The sequence below is a fragment of the Hyla sarda genome, chromosome 3 (genome assembly GCF_029499605.1).
Source record: "Hyla sarda isolate aHylSar1 chromosome 3, aHylSar1.hap1, whole genome shotgun sequence".
NCBI lineage: Eukaryota > Metazoa > Chordata > Amphibia > Anura > Hylidae > Hyla > Hyla sarda.
In genome coordinates this window covers 394943496-394967384 of record NC_079191.1, presented here as the reverse complement: position 1 = coordinate 394967384, position 23889 = coordinate 394943496, and the positions used below count along the sequence as shown (strand labels likewise).

The 23889-nt window shown below is 42.3% G+C and overlaps 1 protein-coding gene and 1 long non-coding RNA gene across 11 annotated transcripts in view; one reads left to right on the top strand and one right to left on the bottom strand.

Annotated features, from left to right (window-relative positions):
• The window catches only part of NRXN1 (neurexin 1), a 1474530-nt gene extending 1472113 nt beyond the window's left edge, over positions 1–2417 (bottom strand). For 9 of the 10 annotated variants that reach the window (XM_056568026.1, XM_056568028.1, XM_056568034.1 and 6 more), the window contains exon 1: positions 2298–2417. The gene's annotated coding sequence lies outside the window, so the exon portion shown is untranslated. Of the gene's footprint in view, positions 1–90; positions 113–2297 lie in introns of those variants that run through there. The other variant, XM_056568027.1, reaches the window with a different exon arrangement.
• A 15497-nt stretch (positions 2418–17914) lies between these two features.
• LOC130360849 (uncharacterized) lies at positions 17915–23644 on the top strand. The gene is made up of 3 exons (XR_008890831.1): positions 17915–17991; positions 21018–21163; positions 23538–23644. It is a non-coding gene; the product is annotated as an uncharacterized LOC130360849 (long non-coding RNA).
• Positions 23645–23889: the final 245 nt, after the last annotated feature.

The window sequence follows — 23889 nt, the reverse complement described above, 5'->3', positions numbered from 1 at the left end:
AAACAATTTGAAACATGGTAAGTGTAAACATAGTAGATAACCTGGATACATTGTAGCACAACAACGGGAACAACGACAGGAACCTCTTACCAAACACATCAAGGGGCTTTATCCATTGTATCTACATCTTCTACGCTATGTAATCCATACAAAGCTATCAGTCAGTCACCTCCAATGTGTCTGGGGTGGGGGGGGGGGGTTCAAGGCAAAGGGAGAGCGCTAGCTTAGCTGGTACCTGAGACGCTAGTTCGCCTCAACAAGGTGAGGCTGAATGTGAATGAATAGACTGAATAGATGTAATCACAATATCAGGCATTCATTCCTAGGCTGCCTCTCCGTTTTATTTTTTTTTCCTTCTTTAGTATTGCAATGATTGCTACTACAGCAAAATAAGAAAAATCCAATTTTGGCTCATCCGCCGCTCGCTCCCCCCCCGCTCCACAGTCCACTTAACCTTTTCACAGCTTGCAAGGGGCCTCTGCCTACTGAAGGGTTAATCCCAACCCACAACCCCCCCCCCCCTCCCACCACACACATACAAAATGATTTACTTCATATTAAGGGGACAGTGCACTTCTTTAGACAGCCTAAACCCTCCGTGATGATCAGTACAGCTGTTACATCTCTCACCCCGCAAGCTGGAGGATTTAAGGCTAGAAATCCACATGTTAATAAGAGTGCGGCCACTAATAGCACATCTGTCACCCCAGTTTTAGTTAAAATATGGACTTTTTTTTTCTTGCATTAGACCAGCGTGCCTCCAGCTGTTGCAAAACTACAACTGCCAGCATGCTCGGACAGCCGAAGGCTGTCCGGGCATGCTGGCAGTTGTAGTTTTGCAACAGCTGGAGGCACACTGGTTAGCAAACACTGCATTTGACTCTACAGATAGGACACGCAGTACATAAAAGATGTTGATCTCCATAGAACCCTATAGCTTCGACCCCCCCCCCTTTAATTTATAGCCCAGACACGGCAGCTCAATGTCTCATTAACACTTTTTTTTTTTTTTTTTTAACAAGCCGAAACCATCTATAATTTATGGCACTGCATCAAGCTGCCACGTCTAAGGACGAAGAAGCTTCAACCACGAATGACCAGAACAAGGTGATCCCGAAAAAAAAACACACACCGATGTACAGAAAATAAAATGCCAATGGGTAAAGTTCCTTGCGTAAAAAGGCTCAGAGGTGGCACCACCAACACCACCAGGCTTTCTCTTTCTAATACCGAAAAAAAAAAAAAGCTTCTACAGTATAAATCCACTAGGTGATTATGTCTGCATGGCAAACCTCCTCCGGTAAGAAATAGACCAAATTTCAGAGCCAAGATCTGAAACGGTATCTAAATATACAGACACCGATCAACCCGAAGCTACCTGGGTGTTAGTTACTCTTAACCATTGCCTCCAGGTTACCTATCAGAATCCCATCTTCTCATCAGAGAGTCTATCTTGTAAATCTATCCTGTACTGTAGCCATCATCTTGGCTTTTGAAGGCTCCGGCACAAGGTGTTGGGAAGGAAAATAATAATAATAATAATAACATTAATAATAATTTTTAAAAAAATTTCATTTGACATGTCACGCCGACACCACCAATAGGCTGAGATCAGAAGTCACATCGCCTATCAACAATCATGTACATTCGAGGGAAATGGTATTTACAATCCTTTGGGAGTGGGGAGGGGGGTGAAGAACCGATATGGTCCAGACTTCTCTATGAGCTTTTGAAGACCACAACCACTACCGACTAGAAACCCCAGGCTGATCCTATACACGGCTGAGCCCCATCCCATCAATCTTTCTCCTCATTTCATCATCATGTTTCTGGTTTCCCCTCCATCCATTGATTGATTTTTTTTGGATCTGTCTGCAGTTCTAGAAATCCCCTTGCCTTGACTTGGGTTCCCCCCCCCCCCATAGTAGAATGGGAGCCATAGACGGTAATGCAGCTGAGATATATAGCACTAGGGGTGCAACACATCCCATATCTGCTTAATCCACCCACCCCTCCTTTTTTTTTTTTTTTTTTTTTCATTATTCCGTCGCATAGACATTATGAAAACAACAGAATCCAGATTAAGGGCACTATGGCCAATGCTCCCAGCAGTGGAGAAGACATTACCGCAGACAACTTGGTCCCTGAGCTCCATCATCTCCCCAGCATCCTCTACCTGCTCAATATGCTGTGCGCACCCAGCCCTGAGCATCACCCCCATCATCATTATCTCCAGCGGGCACACAGACAGACCCTCCCCACAGTACAGGGTGAGGTGGACAGGCATCTCCCGTTACCTGCGCTTATCCCTGGGGCTGCGATGGCTCTTGTCAAAGGAAAATTGCCCAGGTCTCCGGATAAAGACAGCTCTGCCTTTTCAGCGGCTCCAGCCTGAGCTCCTATCTCCAGGAGTGAGGGAGGGGGAGGGGGAGGGGCTCGCATGACGCCGCGCGCTGTCCGTCTGCAGACCGGGGCGGGATTAGCGGGGCTCTGCTGCAGCACCATGGACAGCGCCGGCCCCGAGCCCCGCACCGGAGAGCTAACCGGGGATCAGGTGGACGTGGGCGATACACTTACTGTACACACACTATACACATACAGTACACACATACCATACACTTACTGTACACACACTATACACATACAGTACACACATACCATACACTTACTGTACACACTATACACATACAGTACACACATACCATACACTTACTGTACACGTACAGTATACACACACTATACACATACTATATACATATAGTACACACATACCATACACTTACTGTACACACACTATACACATACAGTACACACATACCATACACTTACTGTACACACACTATACACATACAGTACACACATACCATACACTTACTGTACGCACACTATACACTTACAGTACACACATACCATACACTTACTGTACACACACTATACACATACAGTACACACATACCATACACTTACTGTACACACACTATACACTTACAGTACACACATACCATACACTTACTGTACACACACTATACACATACAGTACACACATACCATACACTTACAGTACACACATACCATACACTTACTGTACACACACTATACACATACAGTACACACATACCATACACTTACTGTACACACACTATACACATACAGTACACACATACCATACACTTACTGTACACACTATACACATACAGTACACACATACCATACACTTACTGTACACACACTATACACTTACAGTACACACATACCATACACTTACTGTACACATACAGTAAACACATACTACACTATACACATACTATACACATATAGTACACACATACCATACACTTACAGTACACATATACCATACACTTACTGTATTCCTACAGTATACACACACTATACACATACTACACTATACACATACTATACACATACTACACTATACACATACTATACACATACAGTACACATATATCATACACTTACTGTACACATAAAGTATACACATACTACACTATACACATACTATACACATATAGTACACACATACCATACAGTACACATATACCATACACTTACTGTACACGTAAAGTATACACACACTGTACACATACTACACTATACACATACTATACACATACTACACTATACTATACACAAATTAAACAAATGCAATATTCATACTATACACACACCATACACATGTTATACATGTACAATACACATACTATGCACACACTATACACAAGCTGTACACATACAATACACATACTATTCACACACAATACCCATACTATACAGAACAATACCCCTACTATACACATACAACATACACACACACACACACACACACACACACTCTATACACAAGATACACACACTGAACATGTACTATACACATACATCATACACACACACACACACTATACACAAGATACACACACTGAACATGTACTATACACATACACACACACACTATACACAAGATACACACACTGAACATGTACTATACACATACAACATACACACACACACACACTATACACAAGATACACACACTGAACATGTACTATTCACATACCCCGAACCCCTGACTGGTGCTCTCACCCGGGAATAAGCTGTACACAGCCTCTTCACATAATACATATACTATACACACACACACCACAGTGCATATATATACTATCCAGTGCTATACACATACAATACACACCCTATACATATACAATTCACAGACTCTATACATACAATACACTCTCTGGGGGATATTTATCAAAACTTGTGTATAGGAAGAATGGTGCAGTTGCCCATAGCAACCAATCAGATAATTTTTCATAGTCCTTTTAAAAAATGAAAGAAGCGATCTGATTTGTTACTCTGGGCAACTGCACCATTCTTCTTCTACACAGGTTGTGATAAATCTCCCTCTATATACATAGAAAGAAAGAAATTATATAGAAAGATAAGTAGATGATCATAGATAGATAGATAGATAGATAGGTAGATATGTGATAGATAGATAGATAGATAGATATAAAGATTGATAGATCGATAGATAGACAGACAGATATGAGATAGATAGTTAGAAAGATAGATAGAAAGATGATAGATAGTTATAAAGATTTATTGATAGATAGATAGACAAATAGACTAATAGATATGAGATAGATAGATAGGTAGATAGATATAAAGATAGATGGATAGATAGATAGTTATAAAGATTGAGAGATAGATAGATAGATAGATAGATATATGATAGATGGATAGATAGATAGATAGTTATAAAGATTCATTGATAGATAGATAGATAGACAGACAGAAAGATAGATAGACTGATAGATATGAGATAGATAGATAGATAGATAGATATGAGATAGATATGAGATAGATAGTTATAAAGATTTATTGATAGAGAGATAGAAAGAAGATAGATATGAGATAGATAGATAGATAGATAAATAGTTATAAAAATTGATTGATAGATAGATAGATAGATGTAAAGATTGATAGATAGATGATAGATATTATAGATATTAGAAAGTAGATATTAGAAAATGTAAATAAATATCCTTTTCAGCTATTCATATAGCACATTGTATGACAAATGACTAGTTGTGTGTATTAATGAAGTATTCTGTCTATACATAGATAAATTTTTTGTATAATCCACCTCACATTTAAGAACAATGAGGCACCTGAAAACAAGAAATGTGTGATCATGTATAGAAGGATAAGTGGATCCATTTATCTATCTCTTTATATGTATAATGATCATAAAACAGGCAGCACATATGGTTAAATGAAAGAAAAATACATGTTATCAATTATTCTCCATTGTATAACAATGCTGTATTGGTTATGTAAATTGTTTGTATAGTAACAATCTCTGGGGTCAGTAGCTCATGGGGATTACACAATAATAAATCCCAATCCAACACAATGGGACAGATTTGAAATGAGCTGCAGACAGTTTTATTCTACTTAAAGGGGTACTCCACTGCCCAGCTTTTGGAACAAACTGTTCCAAATGCTAGAGCTGCCACCGGGAGCTTGTGACATCATAGCCCGCCCCCTCATGACGTCATGCCCCTCCCCCTCAATGCAAGTCTATGGAAGGAGGCGTAACAGCCGACATGCCCCCTACCATAGGCTTGCATTGAGCGTGTGGGGTGTGACGTCATGAGGAGGCGAGGCTACGACATCGCAAGCTCCCGGCGTTGGCCCCAGTGTTCGGTACAATTTGTTCCAAACGCTGAGCAGCGAAGAACCCCTTTAAACACAGCAAATAGCGCACAATTCACATAATGGAGCAAATAAATGCTGTCCTCTTAATAACATGCAGAATCTCTCGCTGTCAGCTCTACAAACATCATGTGTGTCATATACCAGTCATGCTTGTCTCTCTGGCTCCCACAGGCCTTAGCACACCTGCCACTTCCAAGATTGGGAGCATTTCCTGAGAGGTTCAGCCTTCTCTTAGGTCTCTCAGGTGGCTTCTTATAAGCCTAACTAGCTCCAACAGGAATGGAGAGGCTGGAATAGGAGCCAGCTTCTCTGTCTTAAAGGGGTATTCTGGGTTTTATTTTATTTGACTGTGCGACAGGGGCTGTAAAGTTAGTGTAGTTCATAATATAGTGTCTGTACCTGTGTTTGATGGCTGCTCTCGCAATTTTTATGTGATCTTTGCAAAATGAGTGCTGTCCCAGGCTTTTCCCAGATTGCAGTGCGGCCAGAGACATTACATCACCATTCAGAGGATGACAGGGAGCCTTTCCTGCTTCAATGGGTGAAGTGACCACTGGGTGGGAGAGAGTTCATTCTCCACAGGGCTGCAGGGAATTGTAGTTTCAAGCACAGCATGCAGGGAAAGGAGCTCAGCTGTGCTGCAATGGGTGGGGTGACTGATGTGAGGGAGGGAGAAAAGTGACCTCACACTTACAAATAAGGGTTTCTGGAACTTGTAGTTGGAGGGAGGGAACTCCAACAGGAAATAACCAGTTCACAAAAAGAAAGCAACATCATTATGGTGGACTCACAACACAGCCATTTAATCCGAAGTATGGATCCTTCCTTAGCACGTCCATGGCAGGTAAGTGCCAAAGTCACCGTATGGTGGATAACCCAATTAACATAAAAAACGAGGTGCTGTTCTGGATTTCAGAGTCATCATGGGTTTGAAAAATGCTTTATTCTCCATTGCAAACCCTAGTTACTTAATGTTCTTCATTTTAGTAGTGCACACAGTATTCAAAGTCTAACTGTGATATCTAATAACTTCTGACATGTCATGGTGACGTAATAAGGGTCCAGGATCTGAGATCCCCACTGATCCCTGAAACAAAGGGAAGACGTTCTCAGCTGTGCCCCTACAGATGTGATCAATCCAGCTTGGCTCTTCTTAGAGACCTGAGTGTGTACAGGTTCAAAGTAAGAGTCTGTATACCGATAATTCTGCTTCTCCAATGAATGATTAGTGATTGTTGGTGGTCCTAATACCTGGACCTCCCCTTGATAAAAACTTAAAAGTGTTATAGTGACATGTACAAAGTTAAGATAACTGTATTATATTCACTATGCTCTACTGTATTGGTCAATAAAGGTCCCATGAAGAGCTGAAATGTTAAACATGAGTGAGTAAATTATCAAGCTCTACTTTTATACACTTATTAAAGGGGTACTCCGGTGCTCCAGCATTCTGAACATTTTGTTCAGAATGCTCGGAGCTAGAGGCTGTGATCGTGATGCCACCCCCCCTCCATTCATGTCTATGGGAGGGGGCATTTTAGCAGACACGCCCCTCTCATAGAAATTAACGGAGGGGTTGTGGTGTCATGAGCGGGGCGTGGCTGTGATGTCACCACCACTGCCGCAGGAACCCAACATTTTTTTAGAATGCCGGGTGCTGCGGGAGATCACGGGGGCCCCAGCAGAGGGACCCCCGCAATCAAACATCTTATCCCCTTTCCTTTGGATAGAGGATAAGATGTCTAGCAGCAGGGTACCCCTTTAACAAAAAAAAGCTCACACCTAACCACTGCTCCTAACATCTTGGTCAGAATGGCTTGGATGATGGGCAATTTGTAAAAACAACCATCCTCCTTCACTCAGACCAATAATTTTCTCACCTTTTAAAAGAAACCTGTCATTAAATTTTACCATATATAACATGTAGCAACACACTATATATGGTAAAAAAAAAAATTCCTCACATGGGTAAGTCTCCCCCGCTGGCCTTGTAAGTATCCCATTAGTCCCATCTTCTCCGGCTGTAATCACGCCCCCTCAGAGTGATTGACAGCTAGGGCACAGTCCGTGTAATCGCTCTGCTCCATCAGCTCAAGGAGCAGAGCAATGACACTGACCTTAGCCGGGATGTCAATCACGTTGAGGGGACGTTTTTACAGCCGGATAATATCGGACTAGGTGAGTGTAGCTCTTCGCCCAGGGGACTACTTACGGGCCAGTGGGGGAAACTTACTAACTTCATATTCTCACTATCCTCATGGGAAGGAAGGTCTCCCAGGGATGGTGAGGATGAAGATTTCACCATATATATAACACGTTGCCACATGTTTTATGTGGCACAATCTCATGACAGGTTCCCTTTAAAGCCTGTCAACTGGACTGGCATCGTAGGGGCATGACTTACAGTCAATAATACTTACCAAGATATACACTATCCAAAAGTAGCCCCTGAGAGTCTTTTTTATAGGACAGCAGGGGAAGCACTTTTATGCCCTCTTGTTTCAAGACCCAGTATATTATCAGAACACACCTGTAATCATTTATATATCTGTCTGAGACATAACTGCATGCTGGGTTTTGCAGCAAAGGGGCAAGGCATACTGCTATATGCGTTCAGTGTACAGGAAATAAAGACAACATTTTTTAATTCTGATCAAAGTTGTGTGGAAATGTTACCGCAAATTGAATGGAAACTGATGGATTTTCTCATCTCATCACAGTTACCAGTGTTGTGACATCAGATTTATGATGACCCTTATAACTCATCCTAGACCCCGTCCATTACAAGGAAATAGCTGTGTAGCTGTAGAAGAACGTAGTATTTATAACTGTGCAATGGCAGGTTAACCATTCTGGAAAACTTGGTGAGAATCTCCTCTGAAACCATAGTAGTTGTCACTAAGCTTTCTCACATAGATATGATTGATGAACAGAATGTTTATCTAAAATCTCTACAGAATGTTACGCCTATGCCCTGAAGAGATGCAAACAATACAATAAGGATAATCCATGTGTAATGACCCCCCCCCCCCCCCAGGTCCTGCATTAGGCTAACAGTGCATTCGTTTTATCCAAAGACGTTCTTGGCTACCATACTTTTGTTTAATTCTACATTATCTCATCTAGGCCAGTTGCACCCCTTCATCTTCCAATTATCACATTCTTGTATTGTCTAAGGATGGGGGAGGGGGTCTTGCTGTTTAAGTGTTACATGGATTTACGGCACGCTCACACTTCCACATTCAGAGAGGCTTTGTTAACATCTTGCCTGTTGAAATATGACCTCGATCTACATAAAATATGCATTGTTCCTTATTGACACTGGAATCAGTGATTCTGACAATTATAATTTAATTTTCATGAACCCATTTTTTACGTGTGCAATGTTTTCATATGTTTAAATCCTCAGGTCTTGGACTAGGTACAGCACAATATATCAGATTTTCCTGGAGTGTTTATTTAAATGGTCACTAACCTGTCAGCAAATTTTGCACAAATGAATATAAGAAATATCAACAGAGGAAAATGCTTCTTTTACCACATATCAGACTCCTTTCCTACATCCTTACCTCCTAAAGTCAACATTCACTCTTCAAAATGCCAAAATCCATCTGAACATGAATTAGCTAAAGAATCAGATTACTGCTGCCCATAGAAGTCAATGGAGAGGGGAGGAAAGAGGTGGCATCAGTCGCAGAGTATTACAGAGACACCTCTGAAAGAGTTTAAGTAAGTGCTATACAACCTAGCATTTGATTTATAACTTACATTACTAAATGATTCTCTGTAATCTCCTCCATGCTGCTGCTGCTTCTGAAGGTGTGCTATAGAGATCTAGGAAAGCAGGATCTCTTTTGTTTGTGTGTAGTATATGGGAGACATAATAGCTAGTCTACAACCAATAGATCAGGAACAACTGAAGATTAGAGATGGAGCCTGCAAAGGGAAACGGATGAAAAATTCCATGTACAAGTGATATAATGGATAGTAATAGGGCTGCTCCTCAAGTGCATACACGGCAATTTATCCTGAAAATGTTGTTGAAAAGTGATCGACCATATATGTCTTGTCCTCTGATTTGCTCAGCACATTGCAGGGAAGAAATCACCTTCTTCTCATATTATATTGTGACATTTTTTATTTATTCAAAATAACTTAAATGTATTATGCTGGAAGCAATAGGAAGTTCAGCTTTTAATGGGTGTTTTGTGAGAAAGTCAATCACTTTCTTTAAAAGAAGAGACAGTGGACATTGCATTAAAAATCTTATTATAAAATCCAGGTTTGTAGATTTGATATTTACTCCAATGGCACAGCCCTGTTTTTGTTTATTCAATTTACTTCAACTTATTTATATAGCAAGAACATCAAGCTTCAGGTGTATTTGGACCCTTGGGTGACAGAGGCAGGCATGCAGACACGCATACATGCTCAAATTAATTTCACAAGATGTCATCCAACTTACAAGTAAGTTTTTGGAGCAGGAAAAAGAAAGTACCCAGAGGAAATTTGCGCAGGCCGGTATAAACAAACAAATATGCAGATGCTAGATTCTAACTAAGCATCCCAGTGCAGCAAGGTAAGCGTGATGACCACTGAGTCACCAGCATGGAATCTCTCCTCAAAGGGGTACTCCGCCCCTAGACATCTTATCCCCTATCCTTTGGATAGGGGATGAGATGTCTGATTGCTGGGATCCCACCGCTGGGGACCCCTGCAATCTCGGCTGTGGCACCGCAGACATCCGGTGCATGGAGTGAACTTCGCTCCTTGCCGAATGACTGGACATGCGGGGAGGAGGCTTGTGAGTTCACGGTCATGCCCCGCTCATGACAACACGGTCATGCCCCCTCAATTCAAGTCTATGGGAGGGGGTGTGGCGGGCGTCACGCACCCTCCCATAGACTTTTGTCATGAGCCTCCAGTGCTGCACCCAACGCTCTAAACGAATGATGGGTGCTGCAGGGAGATCGCGGGGGTCCACAGCGGCGGGACCCCCGCAATCAGACATTTTATCCCCCTATCCTTTGGATAGGGAACAAGATGTCTAAGGGCAGAGTACCCCTTTAATGACCAACCACCCAGTGTTGTCTTTTTTTCGGCATACTAACTATATACAAGTTCAAGAATGTACAATTAATTTGGAAAGTTTTCAGATTCTTTTAGTTTTTTTTTTCTCATTTTGTTAAGTTGAGACCTTGTGCTAAGATACCACACTCAATAACCCATAATGACAAAGGGAAAGCTGAATTTTATAAATGTTTGCAAATTTATTTGGAAAAGCAAAAATTATGCATGGACATAAGTTTTCAGAACCTTTTCTAAGGCACTTGAAATGCTGCTCTGACTCCTCCCATTTCTCTTGATCATCTATGACATGTTTCTACACCTTGATTGGAGACACCTGTGATAAATTCAGTTTATCAAACATGATATGGAAAGACACAACCCTGTCTATATATAAGATATCACACCTGATAATTTACAGTATTTATCGGGATATAACACACATTTTTTAAGCAAAAATTGTAAGCCTAAAGTCTATTTGTGTGTTATACATCGGTAAACTTTTTCTGGCCACGCAGAAGCCGCTGTGGTTCATTGATTTAAGGCAGCCGCTTTAAATCATGTAACTGCAGTGGCTTCTGCAGGGCCAGAGTCCCGCCTCCGCCCGATTGCCATGTCCCTCCCGATCCCCGGCTTTCATATTTACCTGTCCTGTGGGCATGCTCCTTCAGGCTCCGTCTGCGTCCTGTGCTGTTGCTGTGTGCTGCGTGCTGACGAGTGACGTTGCATTGAGGATAGTGACAGAGCAGGATGCCGCTGGAGTCTGAAGGAGTGCGCCAACAGGTAAAAATGAAAGCCGGTGATGTTGAGGGACATGGGAATTGGGTGGCGGCGGGACTCTGGCCCTGCAGAAGCTGCTGCAGTTACATGATTTAATGCCACCTTAAATGAATGAACCGCAGCGGTTTCTGCAGGGACAGAAAGAGTTTATCGGGGTATACACACATGTGCATGCACCCTCCTTTTAACAAGGATATTTGGGTGAAAAAACTTTTTACCCAAATTTCCTTGAAAAAATTTGAGTGCGTGTTATAAGCCGGTGCGAGTTATACCCTGATAAATACGGTATATCCGAGCAAAAACGAAGATATGAGGGGAAAATAATTGTCTGTAATGGGAATAGGTGCCCCTTGTACCAGTAACCAGTAAGTGTGGCCTCTTTTTTGTGATTTAATATTTTTCTAACCTTGGATAACAAACACTGTTAACTTTTTTTTAAGATTGTTCCAAGGGTTCTGCTCATTAAGTTATAGTGGGATAAGCCTTTCTTCATATTGGCTTTTCTGTATTGCATTTAAAGGCAAATGTCTCACACCCTTGCAGTATTTTTTGCTTGGCCCTTTTTATTCAGTTCTGTTATCTTTTTTAGTCTAGTTCTCCCCACAGGTTTTTTTCTGCCATTTTTGGATTATCTGTCACTGCAGTTTTTGAGCCAAAGCCAGACGTGTATTCAAAAGGAATGAGGAATATAAAAGAATGACTTTTTCCTATTGGATCCACTTCTGACTTTTGGTTCAAAAACTGCAGTGGCAGATATCTAAAAAATGGCAGAAAGAAACCTGTGTGGGAACCTAGCCTAAAGTTAAAGGGGTACTCCGCCCTAAGACATCTTATCCCCTACCCAAAGGATAGGTGATAAGATGTCTGATTGCGGGGCAGCGCTGCAGCCTTAGAGTCTGCCGGGTCACGACTACGGGGCTGGAGTACCGTGACATCACGACTCTGCCCCCGTGTGACATCATGCCCCGCCTCCGCAATGCAAGTCTAAAACTACACAAGAAAAATACTATTCCGTTTTCATACTTCTACCCAGGATCAGAACTAATAAAACTGAACTATAAAACATGTTGGGAGAGATTCATCAAAAGCTGTGCAGAAGAAAAACGGACCAGTTGCAAATAGCAACCAATCAGATTACTTCTTTTAATTGTCAGAGGTATTTTTAAAAATTAAAGAAGCAATCTGGTTTTAATAGGTCTCCCCCAATATATCTGCAGTATAGCACATGGTAGATACATCACAGAACAATAAAGCCACAAAATCTATGTACGTATAATAGCTCCATGATATCATAGCATTGGGCGAAAAAAAGTACAGTAGATTCCAGATCACAGATCTCCACCAAACATATCTGTTTCTAGTGCTTGCACTACTCTGTGGCACATTTTGCTATTGGTGTAGTACAGGGCTCAAGTACTACAGGAACATGTGGGGACTGAGTTCCTTCACTTTTTTCACAACAGGAGCACCGTACCAATTAGCAGAAGCCCTAAAGGACTAGCCCTTGAGTGAAAATCTTGGATGAGTTCCCACACTTTCTTTTCCTAGGACTTGACCCCTGGTGTAGTACCACGGAATGTATTCACAGGTGTGGGGACTTCTGTCTATCACAGACTCCCTGCTCTTGTGTGTTCTCAGTATTGGTGCATTCAGTACTGTATACATCTCTGCACTCTTGCACCCAGCTCAGTGCGTGTATTGCACACTTAGCGATTGGTAATGCATACAGTACTACTGTACATTCACCAGGCTTAGTGTGAGAGCAAACTGACGTGTAATAAGTCAGCAGCAATACATAACAAGATGTTTTCTCGCCATGTTACTGTGGACCAGTGGTACTCAACTGGCGGACCGCGGTCCTGATCCAGGCCATAGCCACCACTCATCCGGACCTCTGGCCAGTTCAGAGAACCAGCCAGAGAAGGCATCCACTGTTCCAACATTCATATGTATCGGTGTCTTTAAGACACCTATATAAATGAATAGCTGAGCGCCAGCAGAGCAAGGGAACGCTCTGCTCCCTGCCCGGCTGCGCTTCTCGTGTGATGGAGGCGGCGGAGATGAATGTCTTGGGGGGGGGGGGGGCGGGGGAGAGATGAATGTTGCAGGGGTCTGGTCTGGAGGGGGGGGAATTGATGATGCAGGGGTCTGTTCTTGGGGGGGGGGTGAATGATGCAGGGGTCTGGTCTTGGGGGAGTAAGATGAATGATGCAAAGGTCTGGTTTTGGGGGGGATTGATGATGCAGGGGTCTGGTCTTGGGAGGGGGGGAGATGAATGTTGCAGGGGTCTGGGGGGGAGATGAATGATGCGGGTGGGGAGTGTTAAGGCAGAAGGGGACAGAGGGGTCTGGGGGGGAAAGAAAATTGTATAGATAAATGATGCAGAGGTCTTGGGGGGCAGAGAAATCTGCAGGAGGACTAAGGAGGCCCATCCACATTGAGGACATTCCTCTGGCGGCAATCTTCTTGCAGCAGTCCAATTGTTTTTAATGGTTTTCTGCTGCCCTGTGCATACTGTGGAATCACCACAGTGGAATTCCCCCAGCAGAATGGACATACACCCAAACACCCAACACCCAAACAACGAGCAGGTGGACATCCATTTAGCAGATGGAATTCCACTGGACTGCATTTTCATCTACAGAGATGGTGCACATCCGTGCAGTCCTACCGCCAATGGCTTCGGTGGCGCCTGCAGCAAGCGGACATTCTTCCAACTAAATGTCCACAGTGTGAAGAAGCCCTTATGGGTCTGCAGGAGGAGGGGGAAAATTGATATTGGGGGGGAGTACAGGGTTGGGATTCTGACAAACAGAGGAAACAGTTTCTGGCAGTATTATTTTTAGGGATCATGTTGTCTTGCAGGGTTATAATGATTACTGTTGTCATACAGAGGATCTACTAACAAAGTAACCAATGATGTTCGAGTGTCAGACTCTGCAGAGGAAAATGGAGCTGAAAGAAGACAAGGACCAGATGAAGAAAAAAAGTAAAGACAAGATAATATGTCTCCTGTGAGTCGTTATACAATTATGTATTCTCCTGATGGCACCCCATCAGAGCTGGAGTCACTTGTAATTTCTGCAGTGATGATGGGTGACAATGTACTCCAATCTGTGGCTGTCCAACTGCTACAAAACTACAACTCCTATAATGCCTGAATCTTTGCATGCATGATGGGAGTTGTAGCTTTGCAACAGCTGGAGAGCCACTTAAACCGAGGTAATTTTAGAGTATGCAGCCCATTTTATTTTAATGGGTGTCTGACTGCTGCGACCCCCACTGTAAAAAAAAAAAAAAAAAATGGTCTGCATAGTCTAATATCCCAGGGCCTATTTTAGCTCCCAGTTTGGAAGTAAGTGTATTACAGGTGTTTCCCACCCTTTAACTCTACAGTTTTTACACAACTACAGCTCCCATCATACTCTTCTGTTTGCATGATGGGAGTTGTAGTTTTGTAACAGCTGGAGAGTTCACATGGGGGGGCAGGCATAGTGCCATAGTTTATATGGGGGGGAGACATCATGGCACAGTTCATATGGGGGAGGAAGGCATTGTAGCACAGTTCATATAGGGGGCAGGCTTAAATGGCAGTATTATACTCAGAAAGAGGGTGTACGGCAGTGTTATATCAGAGGCATGGTGTTTGACAGCATTATATTTAGGTACACAGCATGTGGTAATATTATATTCAGGGGCACAGTGTGCGACAGTATTATACCAAGGGCACAGTGTGTGACAATTGGAAAACGATTATGACTTAATAAATAATGTTTTACAACAGGCAGCACCTATTTCTGATATGGCACTGCGGCCACTAGGTATGAACCCTGTTTTAGCATTTAGCTCGGGCCTTCACCGGATGGCAGACCGGGATAAGCGGACCCCTACTAAAAGTAGTTGAGTACCCCTGCTGTAGACTGTAGATGGGTATAGGGGCCTTTAATAGACCCCTGGATGAGTGCACAGTCCATCAGAACGCCATAAGTAGGAGCTTCCTCCCCCCATAAAACACTTAGAAGCATAGCATCGAAGAGGTTTAAAGGCCAACAGCAACATTATCACCAACCCCAGCCATTGCAGTGCCAGCTTTAGTGCCTTGCTTAAAGGGATACTCCGCTGCTCAGTGTTCGGAACAAAATGTTTAAAGCGCTTAGAGCCGGCGCCGGAGACTCGTGATGCCACGGCCCTGCCCCTTGTGACGTCACGCCCCCTCAATGCAAGTCTATGGGAGATACCATGAGGGGAGGGGAGGGGCTGTGACGTCACGAGTCCCCGTCACCAGCTCTAAGCATTCGGACCATTTTGTTCCGAACGCTAAGCAGCGGAATACCCCCTTAAGTATTCACCTTTTAAACACATTTAAACACAATATACATAGTACTTTCAAAGTGCAAAAATACCATTTATTATAACAGAAACAATAAAGTGAACAAAAAAGTTGACACCTACTTAATACAACCCCCTTTTGGGCTATGTCTCTACCAGTTTTGCACCTCCAGAGATGGAATGTTTGTTGATTCAGATCGGATGGAGACCGTCTGTGAACAGAAATTTTCAAGTCCTGCCATATATTCTCAATTGGATTGAGGTCTGGGTTTTGATTGGGTCATTTTAGGACAATAACATGCTTAGTTGTGGCTGTGTGTTTAGGGTTACTGTTAAAAGATAAACATTTGCCCCAGTCTTGAGTCTTTTGCAGACTTTCCTCAAGGATTGCCCTCCATCCATCTTTCCATCAATTTTGACCAGTTTTCCTGCACCTCCTGAAAAGAAGCTTCCCCACAGCATGATGGTACCACCACCATGTTTCACAGTGAGGATGGTGTGCACAGGGTGACGGGCAGTGTCGGATTTCCACCCCACATAGCGTTTTGCACTGAGGTTAAAAAGTTACACTTTGGTCTCATCTGACCAGAACACCTTCTTCCATATGTGTGCTATGTCTCCCACATGGCTTGTGCCAAACTCCAAACCCTGCTTTGTACTTCTCCACAACTTTATCCTTGACCTGTTGGTGAGCTCCTTGTTCTTCATGCTGCTGTGTGTTCAGTAATGCTCTTTAACAAACCCTGAGGCCTTAACAAAACAGGTATTTTTGTATGGAGATCTCTGCAGACAGATAGACCCTATTTACTATTTATGTGACTTGCAAAATGTGACTTGTGAAAGCAATTGGTCACACCAGATCTTTATTATGGGTTTCGCAATAAAGAATACACACTCAGCACGTTTTAGATTTTTATTTGTAAGCTATTTTAAAATTCATGGTATCATTCCCTTCCAAATTCCAAATGACAGACTATTTTGTGTTTGGTCTATTACATAAAATCACAATTAAATAAATTTGAATCTGTGGTTACCCTGAATTTTTTTTAGAAAAGGCCAAAAGGGGTTGAATACGTATTCAAGGTGTTATAAATTTAACAACTGACAGTCGCTACTAATGGTGTAGTCTTGAAAAGTGTTGTATTATATCATAGACATCAACAACAGGCTACGTATATGGTGCATGGTTAAAGAGGGGTTAAAAAGCACAGGCTTTATTTTTTTTAGTGTGTATGATAAAGTATAGTGTTGATTCTGTAGCGTTCCATCTGTTTCACAGCTTTTATTGGTCAGATGCTGCACTTTTTCATAATACACATCTCATCTGCTGCAGAACTTCTTTTTGAAAAGGATTAGGCTGCAGTGTTTCCCAACCAGGGTGCCTCCAGCTGTTGAAAAACTCCAACTCCCAGCATGCTCGGACAGCCAGGACAGAATTTTAGAGTTAGGCTATAACACATTATTTTCTTTTTCCCTGCAAAAATCAATCTGTTTATTTCCTACGGTAAACCCAATGCACTTGGCTTCAGTACTCTCTGTGACTGGAGACCTCTACTGGGCTATGCCTGTAAATCAGCTGAAGAACAAGAGAATGCAGCACACAGTCATATTACAAGGGAACGTTTGCCAACCAGGGTGCCTCCACTGCTGCAAAACTACAACTCCCAGCATGCCCGGGCAGCCGAATATTGTCCGGGCATGCTGGGAGTTATAGCTTTGCAGCAGCTGGAGGCACCCTGATTGGGAAACACTGTTATAAGGCTATGTCATGTACAGTGATCTCTCAACTTACAATGGCCTCAACATACAATAGTTTCAACATACAATTTTTTTTCTGGACCATTGTAACTTGAAACCAGACTCAACACACAATGCTACAGACAGTCCAGATCTGTGAGACATGTCACAGCTGGAGGAACTGACCAATCAGAATGGGCATTTTACTGGTAAATCACCTGTATTACTGAAGTGCATGCACTGACTGGCTGTCTGGTAGCGCCCCCTACAGTACAGGGAGGAATTACAAGTTCTGTACTACTCCTTACCTGTGCCAGGGTTAGCTGCTCAATTTGACACCAAGTAAGGGCGGCTCCATTTGGGACACTGTGTATACTGTATAGGACCCTGAAGAAGCACCTGTCCTCTACAGAAACCATTGCTTCAGAACCAGAGCGTCTCCAGCTGTTGCAAAACTACAACAACAGCATGCCCGGACAGCCGTTGGCTGTCCGGGCATGCTGGGAGTTGTAGTTTTGCAACAGCTGGAGGCACCCTGGTTGGGAACACTGACATAGACAGTGATTTACAGCTCCCAGCAGATCTTTCTTACATTAGTATGTAAGGATTTGCTTTATCTATATTAGTTATCTACTTATTTTTGTTTAATCTTCACTTTTTTTCCTATTTTTGGATGACATTTTGGGGGCTTCAGAACCAATTACCAGGTTTCTATAGAGTTATGGTCTCAACATACAATGGTCATCCTGGAACCAATTAATATTGTAACTTGAGGGACCACTGTACTTGTTATGGAGGAACATTAACAGTATCTTACTTTCTATTTGGATGCATAAACTGATATTTACAGTCTATGTAAGATTATAGGGGAGATTAATCAAAACCTGTCCAGAGAAAAAGTTGCTGGGTTGCCCATAGCAACCAATCAGATCGCTTCTTTCATTTTTCAGAGGCCTTTTCAAAAATGAAAGAAGCCATCTGATTGGTTGCTATGTGTAACTCGGCAACCTTTTCCTCTGGACAGGTTTTGATAAATTTCCTTCTATGTTTTTTAACTGTGTCCTTTTTCCATATGTGTATATGGAATATATGGTGAATGTATTTATAGCCCCTGTTATTCGTTAAAGCTCAAAGGGTGTTTTTCAGACCTCTATTTGGGTGGTATACATTAGGTATAGCAGTAATAAAAGGCACAATCTTCTGAGCTACAACATGGAGATGTATAAGTCAGAAATAGCCTACTGTATGTCTTATGGAAGGGTGCAATCCCAAGTTCTCACTGAACTGTTGGAGGGGCAGTGGTGATTTACTTTTACAGATATTGATAGTCAGCTTTAGATGCTCCTAAAAAGTCTTATTTGCTAAATGGCCTTAGATTCTGAGATCCTTCTTTTGTACCTGTATTAATATATATCCAAAACTTGCAGAGCACCCAGCGTTGCCCGATCTTCCTACGTAAACCTTGTGGAAAAGGAAAAGCAACAATGATGCTCTTGTCCTCTGATCCCGTTCTAATATCACGTTCCTATATCCCAATCTCACATCTTGTCCTCACATTACATCCTTATCCTGACCCTATATCCCGTCCTCATATCCTGACCCCATCACATCCTCATATCCTGTCCTTATATCCTGTACTAATTTCCTGACCTTATATACCATCTTCACATCCCAACCCCTTATCCCGTCCTCATATCCTGACCCCATCACATCCTCATATCCTGTACTAATTTCCTGACCTTATATACCAACTTCATATCCCAACCCCTTATCCCGTCTTCATATCCTGACCTCATATCACATCCTTATATCCAGGGGTCAAATCTTGGGGAAAAAAAGTGTGGGAACTCACCCACATTTCCACTCAAGGACTTAAGTTCTGCAGGACTCCTGCTAATGGGAACAGTGTTCCTTCTGTGAAAAAGTGCAGGAACACTGTTCCCATGTGTTCCTGCAGGACTTGAGTCGTGCTTATATCCCAACCTCATATCCCATCCTTATATCCTGTACTCATTTCCTGATCTCATATCCCAACCTCATATCCCGTCCTTATATCACAACCTCATAGCCTGACCTCATATCCCTTTTTCATATCCCAACCTTTTATCCCATCCTCATATACTGTCCTTATATACCAACCTCATATACCAGACTCATATCCCACCCCTATATCCTATCCTCATATCCCGACCTCATCCCCGGACCTCATATCCCATCCTCATATCTAGACCTCATATCCTGACCTCATATTTTGACCTCATTTCCCGTCCTCACATCCTGACCTTACATCCCATCCTCATATCCCAACCTCATACGCCAACATTACATCCCAAGCGTATATGCTGTTGAAATCTTGCTAGCTCTGAGCATAGGACTATGTGCTGGGGGAAGCTTGATAATGTCTCCCATTGAGTTCTATATAGATGTACAGATTGATTGATAAAAAAGAACCAGTTTTTAACCATATCTAGACATGGCGGATTCTACCATCTCTTGTTAATAATGGGGAATTACTGTTACAGAGATAAGGATTTCAAACTCATAAAAGGAGAAAATGTAGTTTTCTGAAATGTTAAACTAAATGGTTAACCCCTTGAGGACACAGCCCATTTTGCCCTTATGGACACAGCCAATTTTCATTTTGGTGTTTTCTTTTTTCCTCCTCGCCGTTTAAGAGACATAGATCTTTAATCCAAAGACCCATATGAGGGCTTTTTTTTTTTGTGTGTGTGACCAATTGTACTTTGTAATGACACCTTTTACTGCACCATAAAATTTACAGCCAAACAAAAAAATTCTGTTTGTTGAGGGGGTTGTTTTTACTCAGTTTAGTTAATGATAGAATATGTTCTCTTTATGCTGTGAGTTAATACCATTAAAGCAATACCTAATTCATATAGTTTTTCTATTACTACTTTAAACAATAAATTAGTCAAGACAAGTCTCATGCCCGACTGTACAGAAAAACTTATCCCCTATCCGTAGGATAGCGATAAGTTTTAGATCGCGAAGGGACCGAGTGATGTGGCCCCTCGCGGTCGTCTGTACGGAGCCCTGGCTCTCCCACAGAGTGACACGTCATGACACCCGCCCGAAGCGGGGGCTGCCACGCTCCCTCCATATATCTCTGTAGGAGAGCCAAAGATTGTCGAATGGCTCTCTCATAGAGATATATGGAGGGCTTTGGGTGGGGGTCGTGACGCTCCACTCTGTGGGAAAGCCGGGGCACCGTACAGATGATCGCAGGGGGCCACAGTGCTCGGACCCCCCCGCAATCTAAAACTTTTCTGTACTATCGGGCATGAGACTTCTTTAACTAAACGAGTATGCTTAAAATCACCCTAGCTTTTTTATTGTTTCATATACAGGGCTGTAAGAGGGCTTATTTATTGCACCGTCATCTTTTTATCAGGACCTGTATTTCTTTCCTTCAGATGCCATGATAGGCATTGAGCACGGTGTCTAAAGGGTTAATGAGGCACAGCAGTGGGATCACCAGTGCTCGTCATTAGCGGTGAGTGCTCATCTGCTGATAGGATTGTGCACTGTTACAAATGGATCTGGATAGGTTGGAGGTTTGGGCTGGGAAGTAGCAGATGAGGTTCAACACTGATAAATGTAAGGTAATGCACATGGGGAGGAAAAATCCAGGCTGGGATTATGTATTAAATGGGAGAACACTTGGGACAACTGATGTGGAAAAGGACTTAGGGGGTCTTAGTTAACAGTAGATTTAGCTGTAGTGACCAGTGTCGATCAGCTGCGGCCAAGGCAAATAAGATCAAGGGGTGCATCAATAGGGGCATAGATGCCCACGACAAGGAAATAATTCTACCGCTGTGCAAATCACTAGTCAGACCACACATAGAATACTGTGTACAGTACTGGGCACCAGTGTACAAGAAATATATAGTGGAGCAGGAGAGGGTTCAAAGACGGGCAACCAGAGTAATACAGGGAATGGGAGGACTACAGTACCCAGAAAGATTATCAGAATTAGGGTTATTTAGAAAAAAGAAGGCTTAGGGGAGACCTAAAAACTATGTATAAATATATCAGGGGACCGTACAGTGATCTCTCCCATGATCTATTTATACCCAGGACTGTATCTATAACAAGGGGGCATCCTCTACGTCTAGAGGAAAGAAGGTTTCTACACCAGCACAGAAGGGGGTTCTTTACTGTAAGAGCAGTGATACTGTGCAACTCTCTCCCAGAGGAGGTGACCATAGTGAACTCGGTAAAAGAGTTCAAAAGGGGCCTGGATTCATTCTTGCAGAGTAATAACATTACAGGTTATGGATACAAGATTTATAGGGACAGAACGTTGATCCAGGGATTTTTTTTCTGATGCCATATTTCGGATCGGGAAGGAATTTTTTACTCTAGTAAGAGTTTTTTTTTTTTTTTTTGCCTACCTCTGGATTAACTCAGTAGGGACTCATAGGGATATAAGTTTAACTTGAGGGACTCTGGTCTTTTTTCAACCTTATGAACTATGTGGCTATAGTAGCCATTATTCACCACCTATAAAGGGAGCGCAGCTCCTGCTTTTGCTTCTCAGACACTTTACAATCCATGACATACAGGTATTCTGTGGTGCATGAAGGCTCAGACAGCAAGAGGGTGTACAGGGATGCCCTGTGTCATCTAGGGGTTAATCATAATATTAACTACATTATAGCTGTACACCTGTACTGTATGTCTTGCTGCTCGGTCATATACATAACTGAGCAGCAAGGCCACACATAAAGTAAATGTGTCAAGCCACCTAGAAAAATATGTAAATACACAAAGCATTGCTGTTTGCACTCACAAGATCTGGCATAGGGTTACACAAAGGTTACATACAGGATCAGGGACATTGGTCAAACAAAAGAAGTCCCTTTTTCTGTACACTGAGAAGAGAGGCATGTAGCTGCTCAGTGTACAGGAGTCCCTGCTCCTGTACAAATACAAATTGGTCCTCAAATGTAAATCAAATCCTAATGTGTATGCCTCACAGTCAGTATACAGAAGCAGGGATGCCTGTCTTCTGAAAGGGGTCCCTACTACTCTCCAAATCTAGATCAGTCTTTTGGAGCTGATTTAGATTTGACGGAACAGTCAAGCGAATCCTCCCAAAAAGATTTTTTAGGAAGTTTGATAGTCTCTAGTGGGCCTTTAAGGGATTGTATATGATAAATGGCTGCATTTTTACAGTAGCAGAATGGAGATAAACTGCAGTAGCATATATAGCCCATTTTTTTCAGTGGTGCTGTTTCTGATAGAAAGCAGTATTGTTTTTGTAATCTCACACAAGCTATTGACATATGGCAGTGAAAAAAAGATAGGATCCTATCTATTAGTGCTTATAATTTAAAGGCAATAAAGGGCATGGCACAAAATGGAACAAAGTGATGCATTTGTCCAGCGACTTAAAATTAGGAAATATAAATCATGTTAAGTGAACCCGAGAACCAAACCAGCATCTGTGACAACAGTTATATTGAGGTGAAAGAGTAAAGCAAAGTGAATGCAATAGCAAAGTTGGGCATAGAGCCATACAAAATGCTGCTAACCATTGCAGTTGTCCTAGAGGCAGTGAAATGTGGGCCCATGCTTCACCAAGTAAAAAGACCAGGGAAACATGTAAAAAGATCCATCCTAAATTTTGGAACACATTGTTGCAAGTGTCCGGATATGGGAAAAGTGTAAAAGTGTAAAAATGAGAATTGTTCCAACTTTCCTGACCTGATCCTTTGAGGGAAAAAAAAAAGTTTATCACTTTTCATCTTATTTACCACATACCACAGACTTATCCTAATATACTTTTTACAAGACCATACAACAGATGTAAACCTCATAACCTAAAAAGAGAAAACTAATTGGAAAACTTTGTGTTTCAGGTCACCAGTTTAGCGTGTAGACAGGCTCCATGACAGTAGTATTGGGAGAGCTAAGATGGCGGAGAGTTGTCTGTATTCCTTGAGTAGACTCTGTAGAAAACAAGGTGTATGCCTCCAGCTCATCCAACAAGGAAACAATCTTTGTGATTGTTAAAACATAATATTTAATAGATATGAGAAAATATTAGAAAATATGGACTAAAAAAGTTACACATAGTAAAAGTCAAAAAGCAAAACCCCAACGCGTTTCGAGCTGCATGTAGCTCTTAGTCATGGCTACGGTGGTGTGGATCCTTTTGACTGCTACTGGTGTGGCACTGGCCAGACTTGGATGCTTTGTCTATGGCAGAGT